Here is a 12,242-nt window from a genome sequence, read left to right on the forward strand (position 1 = left end):
GCACTAATTGCTGAGTCACTATCAGAACTAGAGGAAAAGTTTCAGGTGTGGAAGCAAGGATTAGAATCGAAGGGCCTTAGAGTCAACCTAGCTAAAACTAAAGTCCTAATAAGTAGGAAGGTAGACAAACCACAAACACCTTCAGGTAGATGGCCCTGCTTGATCTGTAGAAAAGGCATAGGTAGAAACTCTACAAGATGTACCCAGTGTAAGCTATGGATACATAAGAGGTGCAGCAATATCAAAGGAAGGCTAACTAAGAAGATAGTTTTTGTATATGGCAGATGCTCAGGAGCAATAAACACTGAAAATGTGCAGAGAACAACTTCTGCCACATTCCAGGGAGAAAATCTAGAAGTAGTTGATAGCTCCGTTATAGGTGATCAAGTCAGTAGCGGGGGAGGGTGCGCTGAAAGTGTAGCTGCTAGAATAAGACTAGCCTGGGCAAAGTTCAGAGAGCGCCTACCTCTGGTGGTGACAAAGGGCCTCTCGCTCAGAGTAAAAGGCAGACTGTATGACACATGTACGAACAGCCATGCTACATGGCAGTGAAACATGGGCCGTGACTGCTGAGGACATGCGTAAGCTTGCAAGAAACGAAGCCAGTATGCTCTGCTGGATGTGTAATGTCAGTGTGAATACTCGACAGAGTGTAAGTACTTTGTGAGAAAAGTTGGGCCTAAGAAGCATCAGTTGTGATGTGCAAGAGAGACGATTACACTGGTATGGTCATGTGGCGAGAATGAATGAGGATAGCTGTGTGAAAAAGTGCCACACTCTAGTGGTTGAGGGAACCTGTGGAAGAAGTAGACCCAGGAAAACCTGGGATGAGGTGGTGAAGCACAACCTTCAAACATTAGGCTTTACCGAGGCAATGACTAGTGACCGAGACCTTTGGAAATATGCTGTGCGTGAGAAGACCCGGCAAGCCAAGTGAGATCATAACCTGTGGCCTTTGCCAGGGGTGTAGCCAGCCCACTTATGCATATCTTTCCTTCATTGGACACTAAACTCTGCTTGCAAAGACCTGTTGAGGCAAGTGAAATCGGAATTGAAATAGAAATCAAACCAAATTCAACGACTGGCACCCATGCCAACCTTTCCTTCATCGGACACTAAATTCTGCTTGTGAAGACCTGTTAGGGCAAGTGAAATCGAAATCGAAGCTGAACCAAATTCGATGACTGGCACCTGTGCCAGTGGAGCGCTAACAGCACCGTTCGAGCATGATCATTGCCAGAGCAGCTGTCTGGCGTCTATGCCAATGGCATGTAAATAGCACCATTTGAGCGTGATCGTTACCAGTGTTGCCTTACTGGCACTTGTACCGGTGGCACATGAAAAAACATTCAAGCAAGGTTGTTGCCAGTGTTGCTGGACTGGCTCCTGTGCAGGTAGCATGTAAAAAACACCATTTGAGTGTGGCTGTTACCAATACCGCCTGACTGGCCCTTGTGCCGGTGGCATGTAAAAGCACCCACTACACTCTCAGAGTCGTTGGCGTTAGGAAGGGCATCCAGCTGTAGAAACTCTTCCAGATCAGATTGGAGCCTGGTGCAGCCATCTGGTTCACCAGTCCTCAGTCAAATCGTCTAACCCATGCTAGCATGGAAAGTGGACATTAAATGATGATGATTATGATGTGCTTGAGAAGGCACATCAAGCCAAGTGACCAAGTGAAATCCTAGCCATGGCCAGTGCCAATAACACATAAAAGGCACCCACTACACTCTGTGAAGTGGTTGGCATTAAGAAGGGCATCCATCCATAGATATCAAGCTCTCCGAATTACAAGTCCCAGTCAAACTGTTTAACACATGCCGGTATAGAAAATGGATACTAAATGATAATGATGATGATGATGATGAAAACTTGAGTAAGAAGGAGTTCAATAATAGACTACATAGACATTTGGATATTGTACCAATAACTGATAAACTGCTTGTTTTTGGAAACTTTAAGTGAAGGATTACTAGGTAAGGGACCGAACTCTAGATCATTTTGGAAAAAATAATCTCAGTTCCAATAGTGCATATTTGGTGCATACTTGAAACATGCACAAATTATGATCTGGATTTAACAAAGACTCTTTTCTAGCTTCTTGCAAAATGGGTTTAATGTTGGTCTCATCCATGGTTGAAGTGATAGCAACTGCTGAACAATGTACTAACCCAGAGAGAGAGTATTGCAGAGAGGCAACATTGCAGATAATTTCTACATGTATTTCATCTGTGAGGCAGAAGTGTAAGTCAACAGAATTATGCCAAAACTTGATAACAGCAACCTACATACTCCTTAACCCATTAGTATTTAAACCAGCCATTTTCGGCCCAAATATTCTACTTGTTTTATGTTCAGACTGGCCATATTCAGCCTCTCACACCTACCCTACAAATAAACAACCACATCATCAAAATCTTAAAGCTACAAGATAATGCATGATTACTTCAAAACAGTGTGAATTAAAAAGCATTAAATTTGATGGAGTACTCTAAATATTAAAGGGTTAAATGCAGCATACAGTTACAGCAAATATGACCAGTAAACTAAAAGTGTTACTTCCGCTGATACTACAGACAATGAAAGGTGGTAAAGTATTGCTCATGAGTAAAGATGGCACATATCTTTACACTGAGTAAAGGGACATCATAAAGTATAGGAAAATACATTTTAGTGGTCCTCAACAATTTCTCATAAGGCACTGGAATGTATCCCACAAATTTCAAAAGATACAATTTTGGATCTATCATCAAATATGAAGGAGCCAGTAACTCACATCTGTGAAACAAAATCAGGTAAGTTAATAATGGCAAGGAATTATGCTGTAGATTTCTCCATTTGTTCATAGAATGCCAACAATGCAGTAACCCCTCCCCACCAACAATGCAAGGATATACCGAAAGTCACCCATTTTACAAGCAGAAGATTGACCAATAGGACTTAGAAACAACTGAGGAATTTCTCCTCTCTCAATTAGAAGGAAAATCTTAGCTCAGGAGATTTTTAAAAAATATTCATGTGAATTTCTCAAAAAAACAAAACTGTGGATTTCGTCTTTGAGCAACAGCATTGTTTTCCCCTTATAACAAATTCAGGAAAAATTTTTAAAATACCACATCCCACTTTTCATTTGTTGACTATAAAAAGGCTTTCTATAGTATGCGAATAGAGGACATGGATACCTGCTCAAAAGATATAGGTATCCAGACATTTCTAATTTCACAATGGGGCACCTGACATGATCTTTTTTTGGAAGAATAAAATGGCCCTTTTTCCACTTAACCATGGAGTAAAATGGAGCTATATATTCACTCCAATGAGTTATTCTCAAGATAGTTAAATCAAAACATGTTTTCAAAACTTTTTAGAATGCCCAGAAACATCACTATATATATCTGTAAAGATATCTTGAAATGATTTATTTTCAACCAGATATTGATAAGTCCTTCCAGATCTGCACAGCATTGTCTTTAATATGAGACTCCTCACCACTTCTATCACATCCATTTTTGTCATGCATGTCACACCAGGTAAATGAGAATTGTGACGATGGAAACTCATCAAAAGTTTTTGAAATCTCAAGGTCAATGAAATAAACACCATGAGGCTTTTTTATACTGCTCTAGAGAAATTCAGGGGAAATAGCAATTAATATTTTCAGTTGAAAAAGTTATTTGGTGTGATGTTATGTATGTCACACATTCTTGGCCATCTGAAAATTCAACATTCATTCCATGAAAAAATATCGAAGTTTATAGTGAAGAATAAATCCATGCAATCTTTGTAAATATTCAAAATTCACAGCTTAGATATTTCATAATTAGTATCTCTGACTGTCATGCAAGAATGGCCCTTTAGTTATTCGCTTTATTTCTAAGTGGCATACTTCAAAGGATAGCAAGTGAACTCACAATCATCATTTAACATCCATTTTCCATACTGGTATGAGCTGGGTGGTTTGACACGATCCAGTGAGTCACAGAGTTGCATCATGCTCCATGTCAGTATTGGCATGATTTCTACAACTGGATACCCTTCCTAATGCCAACCACTTTACAGTGTGTACTGAGTACTTTTTCCGTACAATCAGCATTAGCAAGGTTGCCAAATAACTTTCAAGACAAGAAAGAACAAAATCAGGGTAAAGGGGAAAAAATCTTGACTAAGTGGTGGGGGAGTATTTGAGGGGGTGGAGAGGTGGCTTTATTCCAGAGACAAGAAGAGGTGTCTCACTATAGAGGAGATACATAACAACCTCACATTAGGGAAAAAAAAATAAGATGGTGTGAGTATGCATGTATGTGTGTGTGTGTGTGTGTGTGTGTGTGTGTGTGTAGTCGCCATGATAGATCGCTGACCAAAACATTCAATTTTTTTTTTTTTTCTCCGTGTTTTTCTCCTTGTTTTTCTCCTGTTGAAGAGCGTAGCTCGAAACGTTAAAGACTTTCTCTATTCCTGAGCGTTAAACTAATACATCCTTTTGTTGTTTACACCACCTGTCCTCCTCTGTTGTTGTTTTTTTCGTATATTCTCCCATATATATATATATATATATATATATATATATATATATACATATCAAAATAAGCAACAAGGATATTCAAGGTTAATGCAGTATGATTGTTTCATGTGACTCCATTTATTTAAGCAATGTGAGCATTACATTAAATGTAAAATGCAGAGCAATCTTCAGCTGCACAAAGATACAGAAAATTTACTGAAATTTCATTTCAGTAGAAGGACATATTACTACTGTAACTACATTTAAACACTCCAAGTGGGAAGGAAGAATACAAAAAACCATTTTGACTTAGCCAGACCAAACAGGCAAGAATACAGATTCACCTTGAATCTATATATATATATATGCATGCACAAGAATGGTTGGTATATTAAAATCTACGAGGAAGTACTATGATGCATCTTTGTAAACTTCTTTTTACTAATGACTCAGCCCTAGTGGCTCAATCCCTAGAAGATATCTTGAAAATTACATACAACTAGTTCAATACCCATCACTATGCTGCCAGATAAAAAATATTCTTACATCATGCATGTACCCTCATAAATTGGGCAAATAATGTTTAGATTGACTTTCTTGATGAACATTAGTAACAGTTTGAATGCTATTGAACAATAACATTTATTTAGAATATTTTTCTTCATATTCTACAAAATAAGTATATTCATTGAAGAATATCTCATACTATAACTTCATGATAAACAACATCAAAGTTCTTTTACCTAAAAAAAATTATGTCACAGATCTCTTGCCTTATGTACTCTAGTTGGCTGTGCATAGCAATAATAGGACCATTATTACTGAAACTATGTATAATGTGCTGCATACAACACAGGCAGTAGAGGTTATCTTCTCTTTTTCCTCCCCTTACCCTTCCCTCTACCTCTGAATTTTTCTCCTGAAATACTACCGCAGCTCTGGGGGAACTTTAGAATGGTCCTCTGGAAAGCTGTCCTTGATTGCATCCATGAATTTGGTCATGCTTGGGTCGCTGGTATTAGCAGTGCGGATCATGTCCCATGTGCCAGATTGAACAATCTTGGTAACTGGTGAAATGTAGTCATTGTGAGAGCATGTGATAGTGTTGTCACCTCTGATAGAGTGAATGGTTGCTAGGAAAGAATGTGGCAGAGATGGGTGGCTGAGCAGCTCAGTTGGATGGGTCATGGCAACAACATCATCTGGGAGGTCTGGTGGTGTGAGCTGTCCAACAGGGTAGCATGAGACAGCATCAGCTGCTGCATGGCGAGCGCCTGGTACATGAACGATGCTGAAGTTATACCATAGGGTTTTTTCTTTCAGGTTGCGCAGTCAAGAGTTTGGGATGTCATCCAGGCAGTGATCACCAAATACTTTCAAGAGGCTTGTGGTCAACTGTGACAATGAGATTGGCGCAGCCAAGAGTGAAGTAGCATGCTTTGGGAAATGCAATGGTAACTGCCAGTGCTTCACCCACCACTGGTGTGTAATGAGATTCTGAGGCTGAAGTGGCTTCCAACCAGAGTGATTTTCCAGCCAGATTTGCAGCAAAAGGGGTGGGGGGAAGGCATACGCAATGATTTAGGAACAACCAGAAGCCAATGCTATCTTTGCTCCAGTCAGTGACAAGGCAAGCTAGCTTGGTTTTGTTGAAGATCTCTACACCACTTTGGATCTTTTTGATGGTGATTGATTTCGATTCCTCAAAGAGCCTATTCAACTGGTCTGTTGATACAAACTGGGTGCCTGGCTTGAAGAGTTCCTGGAATAGCAACATTCGTTTGGCAGAAGCAAATTCATAGGAGACTTGGTTGATCAGACGAAACCAGCTGCAGATATCAGTGATGTTCTTAGGGGTGAGAAAGTCACAGATTGCCTCAAGATATCAGGCACAGTGTTGCACTGTGGTAGGGTGATCTCAAACCCAGCAAATTTGATGGTAGTTTGGGGCAAAGTCAAAGTTAGTGGGATTCAAAATGATGCCATTGGACAGCCTGAATGACATCAAGGTGTCATTGATGCACTTCATTTTCCGGTGGATGCTTGAGATAATCTCATCAAACTGTCGGCTGTAGCTGTCCCCTGAAGCAATGTATCCCTGTGGTGCAATGCAATAGTGGAAACAGCTCCAGGGCATGATGAAGGTGGTTAGGTGAAAGTTCCTCTCATCAAGGGCGATGCTATGATAGTCGTTCCAAGCAGTGAAGACAGTTTTTTGGGTGTGGTGTGGTACAGAGCTGGCTTGGTGGAATGGGGATTGTGTGTGATGTGTCTCGTGGACCACATGTTGGTTGAGGGGTTGTAGATCCACAGTTCATTGAGGTTTTCCAGACTTGGGGCATATCACCATTCTGTGGCATCAGGTGACAGGTGTACCAATGGGGATAGACTCGATAATTTGAACATCACAATTGAGATCTGCTTTCACTTCCTCTTGTCAATGAACTGGGCCTGGTATGGGCGTATGGTGGGTGACTGGCTTAGCATCAGGATCCACCATCAAGCGGATCGGTGGGCCGGATATCTTGGAGAGTTGCTGATGTTCACAGATGTTGAATATGCTGGAGCTGTAGAGTTCTAACAGCCACTTCTCCAGGCAACCACGGTTCTCCTCAGTGGCTGGGAATGGTGGTGAAGTGGGAGAGGGTGTTTGTCGTAGGGGGCAGCTGCATACATTTTGAGTCACTGTAGCAGGAGATGATTCCAGTGGGGTGCCAACATTCCCACAGCTTTCTCCAATCATGGGGAAGTAGGGAGAAATCATCCTGAGGGTGACACAGGCTTGCTTGGAGAGGGAAATTTTGTCAGATGAAGGAGTGATGTAGACAATTTGACAGGTAGTGCACTTCGCAGAGGATGGGGCAGTCTCAGATATGCGTAGGATTAGAGCATCGATAATATCTATGGGGATGTTGTTAGCGACAGTCATTTTCATGTTGACCAGTATAAGGTGGGGCTGGTCAAGGCCCAGTTTGGATAAGGGACTCATCCCAGTCAGGCATGGGTGGCATCCAGTGTCTGTCATAGTATTGTGACGGATAACTGCAGTCGGTCATGAAAGAGAAGTGGGGAAGCCCAATGCCTTCATGTCAGCTGGGTCAGCTTGAATGAAGGTAGTGACAAAGGGATGAGGATCAGAAGAGCATTTCACCCAGGCATCACATCACAGAGTTCATTATACACGTGGTGGTCAAGAATTATTGCTTCCATAGAGGATTCATCAGGAAGGTTGACCACAAGGCATAGGCTGTTGAATATTGCAGATGTGTGGTCTTCCGTGTCAGTTGCATTGGTTTGAGCCTGTCGCTAGGGACGACATTGTCAGTGACAGACACTCTCATAGTAGTGCAGATTACCACATGTAGTGCACTTGTGGTTGTAGGCGGGGCATTTCCTGATGTGTTCTTGTACGTGATATCTGTGGCTATGTTCTCTACAGTAACTTCAGGGGGTAGGGGCAGGTATATCACAGGGTTCACCAGATTTATTGACCAGATAGTGCTGCACCTGGCACCTATATGAGCTAGAGGCCACAGTGTTTGAGGTGCTGCTGTGCTCTATGAGTCAGCTGGCTGAGCATTTTCTGCTTTCTTTTGCTTCGACATACCTCAGGGCTTCTACTAGGGTCATGTCTTGCTTGGAGTCACCCAGGATGTCAAAGTGGATCTCCTCGTACTCCAACCCATGTGCAAGAGCATCGTGGACTATGACATTGCTGTAATCAATCGTGGCATGGCAGGCCTCCAAGTTGCAGACACCTACCTGCCCTCGAAGACATGCAGTGAAAGACATACATTATTCGTTTCATCTTTACTTTCACATTTCAGGTATATTGAGGACCTTTTTTGTCAGTGCTTCAATCTACGTAAATAGAGTGTTGGTGAAAGCAAAGAGTTGTCAGACTTATTAATGACAAAAAGGGGTCCTCGGTATACCTGAAATGTGAAAGAAAAGATGATGGATAATGAAACAAATAATGGATGGTAAATCAAATGTACTGTAATAAATGATATGTGCATTTAGTTATAGTACTCTAATAATTATATATCTTTGAAGACTTGTTAGTTACTATGGCAACAAGACTATTTATCATTCACACACACACTCTCACTCTCTCACTGTATTTCCCTCTCAATAACAACTTTTTCTCTCCTAATAGATGTTGTGATGGAGACAAACTATAGTGACAACACTGTCTCCCCCCCCCCTCTCTCTCTCTCTCTATCTATCTATCTATCTATCACACACACATTCTATTTCTCTCTCAACAACTTTTTTCTTGGCAAGACCTCATCACCAACCTAGCATGTGTAAATATGCCTTATGCCAAGTCTGTTTTGCATGAATTGCAGTTATACTAAATGGGATGCACAATCTGTATCAATGACACTAGGATCCCCAAGGCTGTGCTCTACAGCTAACTGAAATGTAGAGGCACTCCAAGAGAATGTCCAGAACTGTGATAAAAATGTCATAAAACAGCATCTTAATGAATCAGGTGATCTGATTGTGATTACATGGGAGAAGACGGCAAATGATAGCAAACAATGGCAAAAAGCTATAAAAGAAAGAACAGGGTGTTGCAATCAAATTGTCTGAAACAAAAATAATAATAATAATAATAATAATAATAATAATAATAATAATAATAATAATAGTCGTCGTCGTCGTCGTCGTTTAACGTCCGTTTTTCATGCTAACATGGGTTGGACAGTTCAACCGGGATCTGGGAAGCCAGGAGGTTGCCCCAGGCTCCAGTCTGATCTGGCAGTGCTTCTACAGCTAGATGCCCTTCCTTACGCCAACCACTTTGTGAGTGTAGTGGTGCTTTTTACGTGCCACCGGCACAGAGTTTTATGTGCCAAAAATGAGAAAAGATCCTCAACACCAAGTCTACCAACAATATTCTGTAATGCTTGCAGTCAGTGTTGTGCAAATATCTTTGGTCATGAAAGAGGAAAACAACACTGAAGACAAGAAAAAGAAAAGAAAAAAACGAAATTCTTTCCTGCTACCATGCCATGCTTAATCATAAATGACAACTAAGAAAGAAGAAACTATTGGTTGCTTCTTGCTTCAAGCTTTGAAAAATAGCTTAACTTGTTTTTAAGAAAATTTTTCATCTTAAGTAATAAGTGCTTTTTTATTCTTTTAAAAGCAAATAGGTAGTACATAGCTTATTTTTTATAGTTTAATGATGATTGATTTATGTGATATTTTCTACATATCACATTAAAGGCTTTTATAGTATTGTTTCTTTCAGTTATCTTCATCATAATTAATATAGACAATAAATTTTATTTTTGTCTGGCTTGTCTAAAACATGTCCTTATACTTGTGAAGCATGCTGTCCTAATGGCATTTTTGATGAAAAATGTAGTAATACAATGGTTAGCCATCAATATATAGACTACGTGTCATCAATATATATTTAATAAGCTATATGTATTTGTATGTACATTTATTTTACTATTAATTATTCTACTTCATGTATTCCACTAATTCTTTTTATATTCAATTTATTGAGAGATATCATGTAATCAACTTTAGCCTGCTTATTATGCTGCATGCATGTATGTCTTGCTTTAACCCTTTAGTGTTCAGATTAATCTGTTAAATGTAATGCTTATTTGTTCACATTATTTTGAATTATTCAGGTTCAAGAGGAGTGTCCACAATATTTGCTTGTGCACTTTGCAAAAACAAACACATATACGAGATCTTGACCTGATATCCTTTGGCAATTTTTCTTTTTTGCAGCGAACACAGTCTGCAAACTTTTTTCCTTCAATTTATTTTTTCCACTTTATGGAAGTCAATATTTTCTCTGTTGATATCCACCTCAGTTAATTTTGCTTTTCTCCCAGTTCTGTGCTTTCTGGAAGAAAAGCCCTCACGTAACTGAGATGCAATGTCAACCCGAAATTTCAAGTGGTTGTGGTCCTTTAGTGGCATAGGTACTTTGTGACTTTTTACATAAACAATACTACCTGATTAGCACTCATGCCAGTGGAACGTTAAAAGCACATCCGAATGTGGGGTGTAACCGGCCCACTTATGAGTACTCCTCATTCATTGGACAATGAACTTTGCTTGCGAAGACCTATTGAGGCAAGTGTAAACAAATCAAAATCTGACAGTACAGTATAGCCTGATTGGCACTCATGCCAGTGGAATGTTAAAACACATCTGAGCGTGATCGTTGCCAGCGTCGCCTTACTAGCACATGAGCCGGTGGTATGTGAAAAACAACATTCGAGCGTGGTTGTTGCCAGTGCCGCCAGACTAGCTCCTGTGCAGGTAGTACATAAAAAGCACCTTTTGAGCGTGGTCATTGCAAGAACCGCCTGACTGGCCCTCGTGCCGGTGGCACGTAAAAGCACCCACTACACTCTCAGAATTGTTGGCATTAGGAAGGGCATCCAGCTGTAGAAACTTTGCCAGATCAGATTTCGCCTGGTGCAGCCTCTCGCTCACCAGTCCTCAGTCAAACCGTCCAACCCATGCCAGCATGGAAAGCGGACATTAAACGATGATGATGAATATATGAATTAACTATAGTTAGACATAATGCTGGAGATATATGGATCACCAAACCTTATATCAGGATTCCAGTAGTTCCACAGTTGACGAAGCTGCTTGATACCAAACGTAATGTTTATAGTAAAAAAAGCTTGCATTTCTGCAGTGTCATTTGGCTGCCATAGTGGATCAGGTCTTCCAACAACAGAAATTATGCGTTGAGCATTTGTTTCCTCTGCGACATTTTCAAAAAAAATTTCCGGTAAAAATAAAAATAAATAGTCCACTGGTTGAGCATTGGGTGGTAGACTGTATTGTGGACTAGTCTTATCTGTGAAATCGGGAATTGTGGTTGATGTAGTAATCTTCAGCTATGTTGCCGTAATGTTTTCAATATCATTTTTATCACTTTCATTATAAAAATCTTCCTAATCCAATGAAGATTCATAAACGTCAGTATGATTTATGCAAAGATAAATCACTGTTGTTTTCGTTTAAATTTTGTACATCATCAAGAGTAAAACCTTCGAAGTCAGAATCACTACTTGCTGACATCATATCATTAAGCTTTATCTTGCATTATCTCAAAGCTACAAGAATTCAATAATGTAATTTGTTTACTTTTTTAGCAATTTCGTAGAGAAATCAGATACGACCAGATTTGGCTGGTTCAAACTAATAGAGGGGAATAATTTTCAGCTGGTTATGACCGGTCTAAACACTAAAGGGTTAAGCAGAACAAAAAACAAAAAATTTGTAATTAAAAATTCAGGTTAATATGTGTCGGTACCTCCTTATGTCTACATAGGTAAAACTGTTCTTCAGAGACTTTTGTAGTGAATGTAAATAATAATGCTTATTATATACATTTAAAGCTTTTTCTTCAAATGAAATGTGTTGTAAATGCAGAGCTTTTGCATAAACTAAACCTACTGTCTCTTGAAAACCTTTAGAAAATGTATGTAACTGTTTTGTAATATCATGTACCCATGTGTAAATATGCATATATTTAAGCAGTTTTGAATACAACATTTGTAAAATTAGGTAGAGCATTTATTATAGAAAATAACATAAGGTAAAATAATGAGTTAATCATTGACTACAACACATTGTACATATTAAAAGTAATCAGATCTGTATAATATTTGGGGAGTGATAAATATAATTTCCTTATTTACAAGTTATTTTTGCGTTTTTGTGTACATCATCATACTGTCAC

At 39.6% G+C, this 12,242-nt stretch overlaps 1 protein-coding gene across 2 annotated transcripts in view; it reads right to left on the reverse strand.

Annotated features, from left to right (window-relative positions):
- The window catches only part of LOC149133717 (ankyrin repeat domain-containing protein 13C-A-like), a 331,974-nt gene that overhangs the window by 214,730 nt on the left and 105,002 nt on the right, over positions 1-12,242 (reverse strand). The gene's annotated exons all lie outside the window — the stretch shown is intronic.

This window comes from Octopus bimaculoides, chromosome 10, assembly GCF_046866305.1.
Source record: "Octopus bimaculoides isolate indiv1 chromosome 10, ASM4686630v1, whole genome shotgun sequence".
In the NCBI taxonomy this organism is placed as follows: domain Eukaryota; kingdom Metazoa; phylum Mollusca; class Cephalopoda; order Octopoda; family Octopodidae; genus Octopus; species Octopus bimaculoides.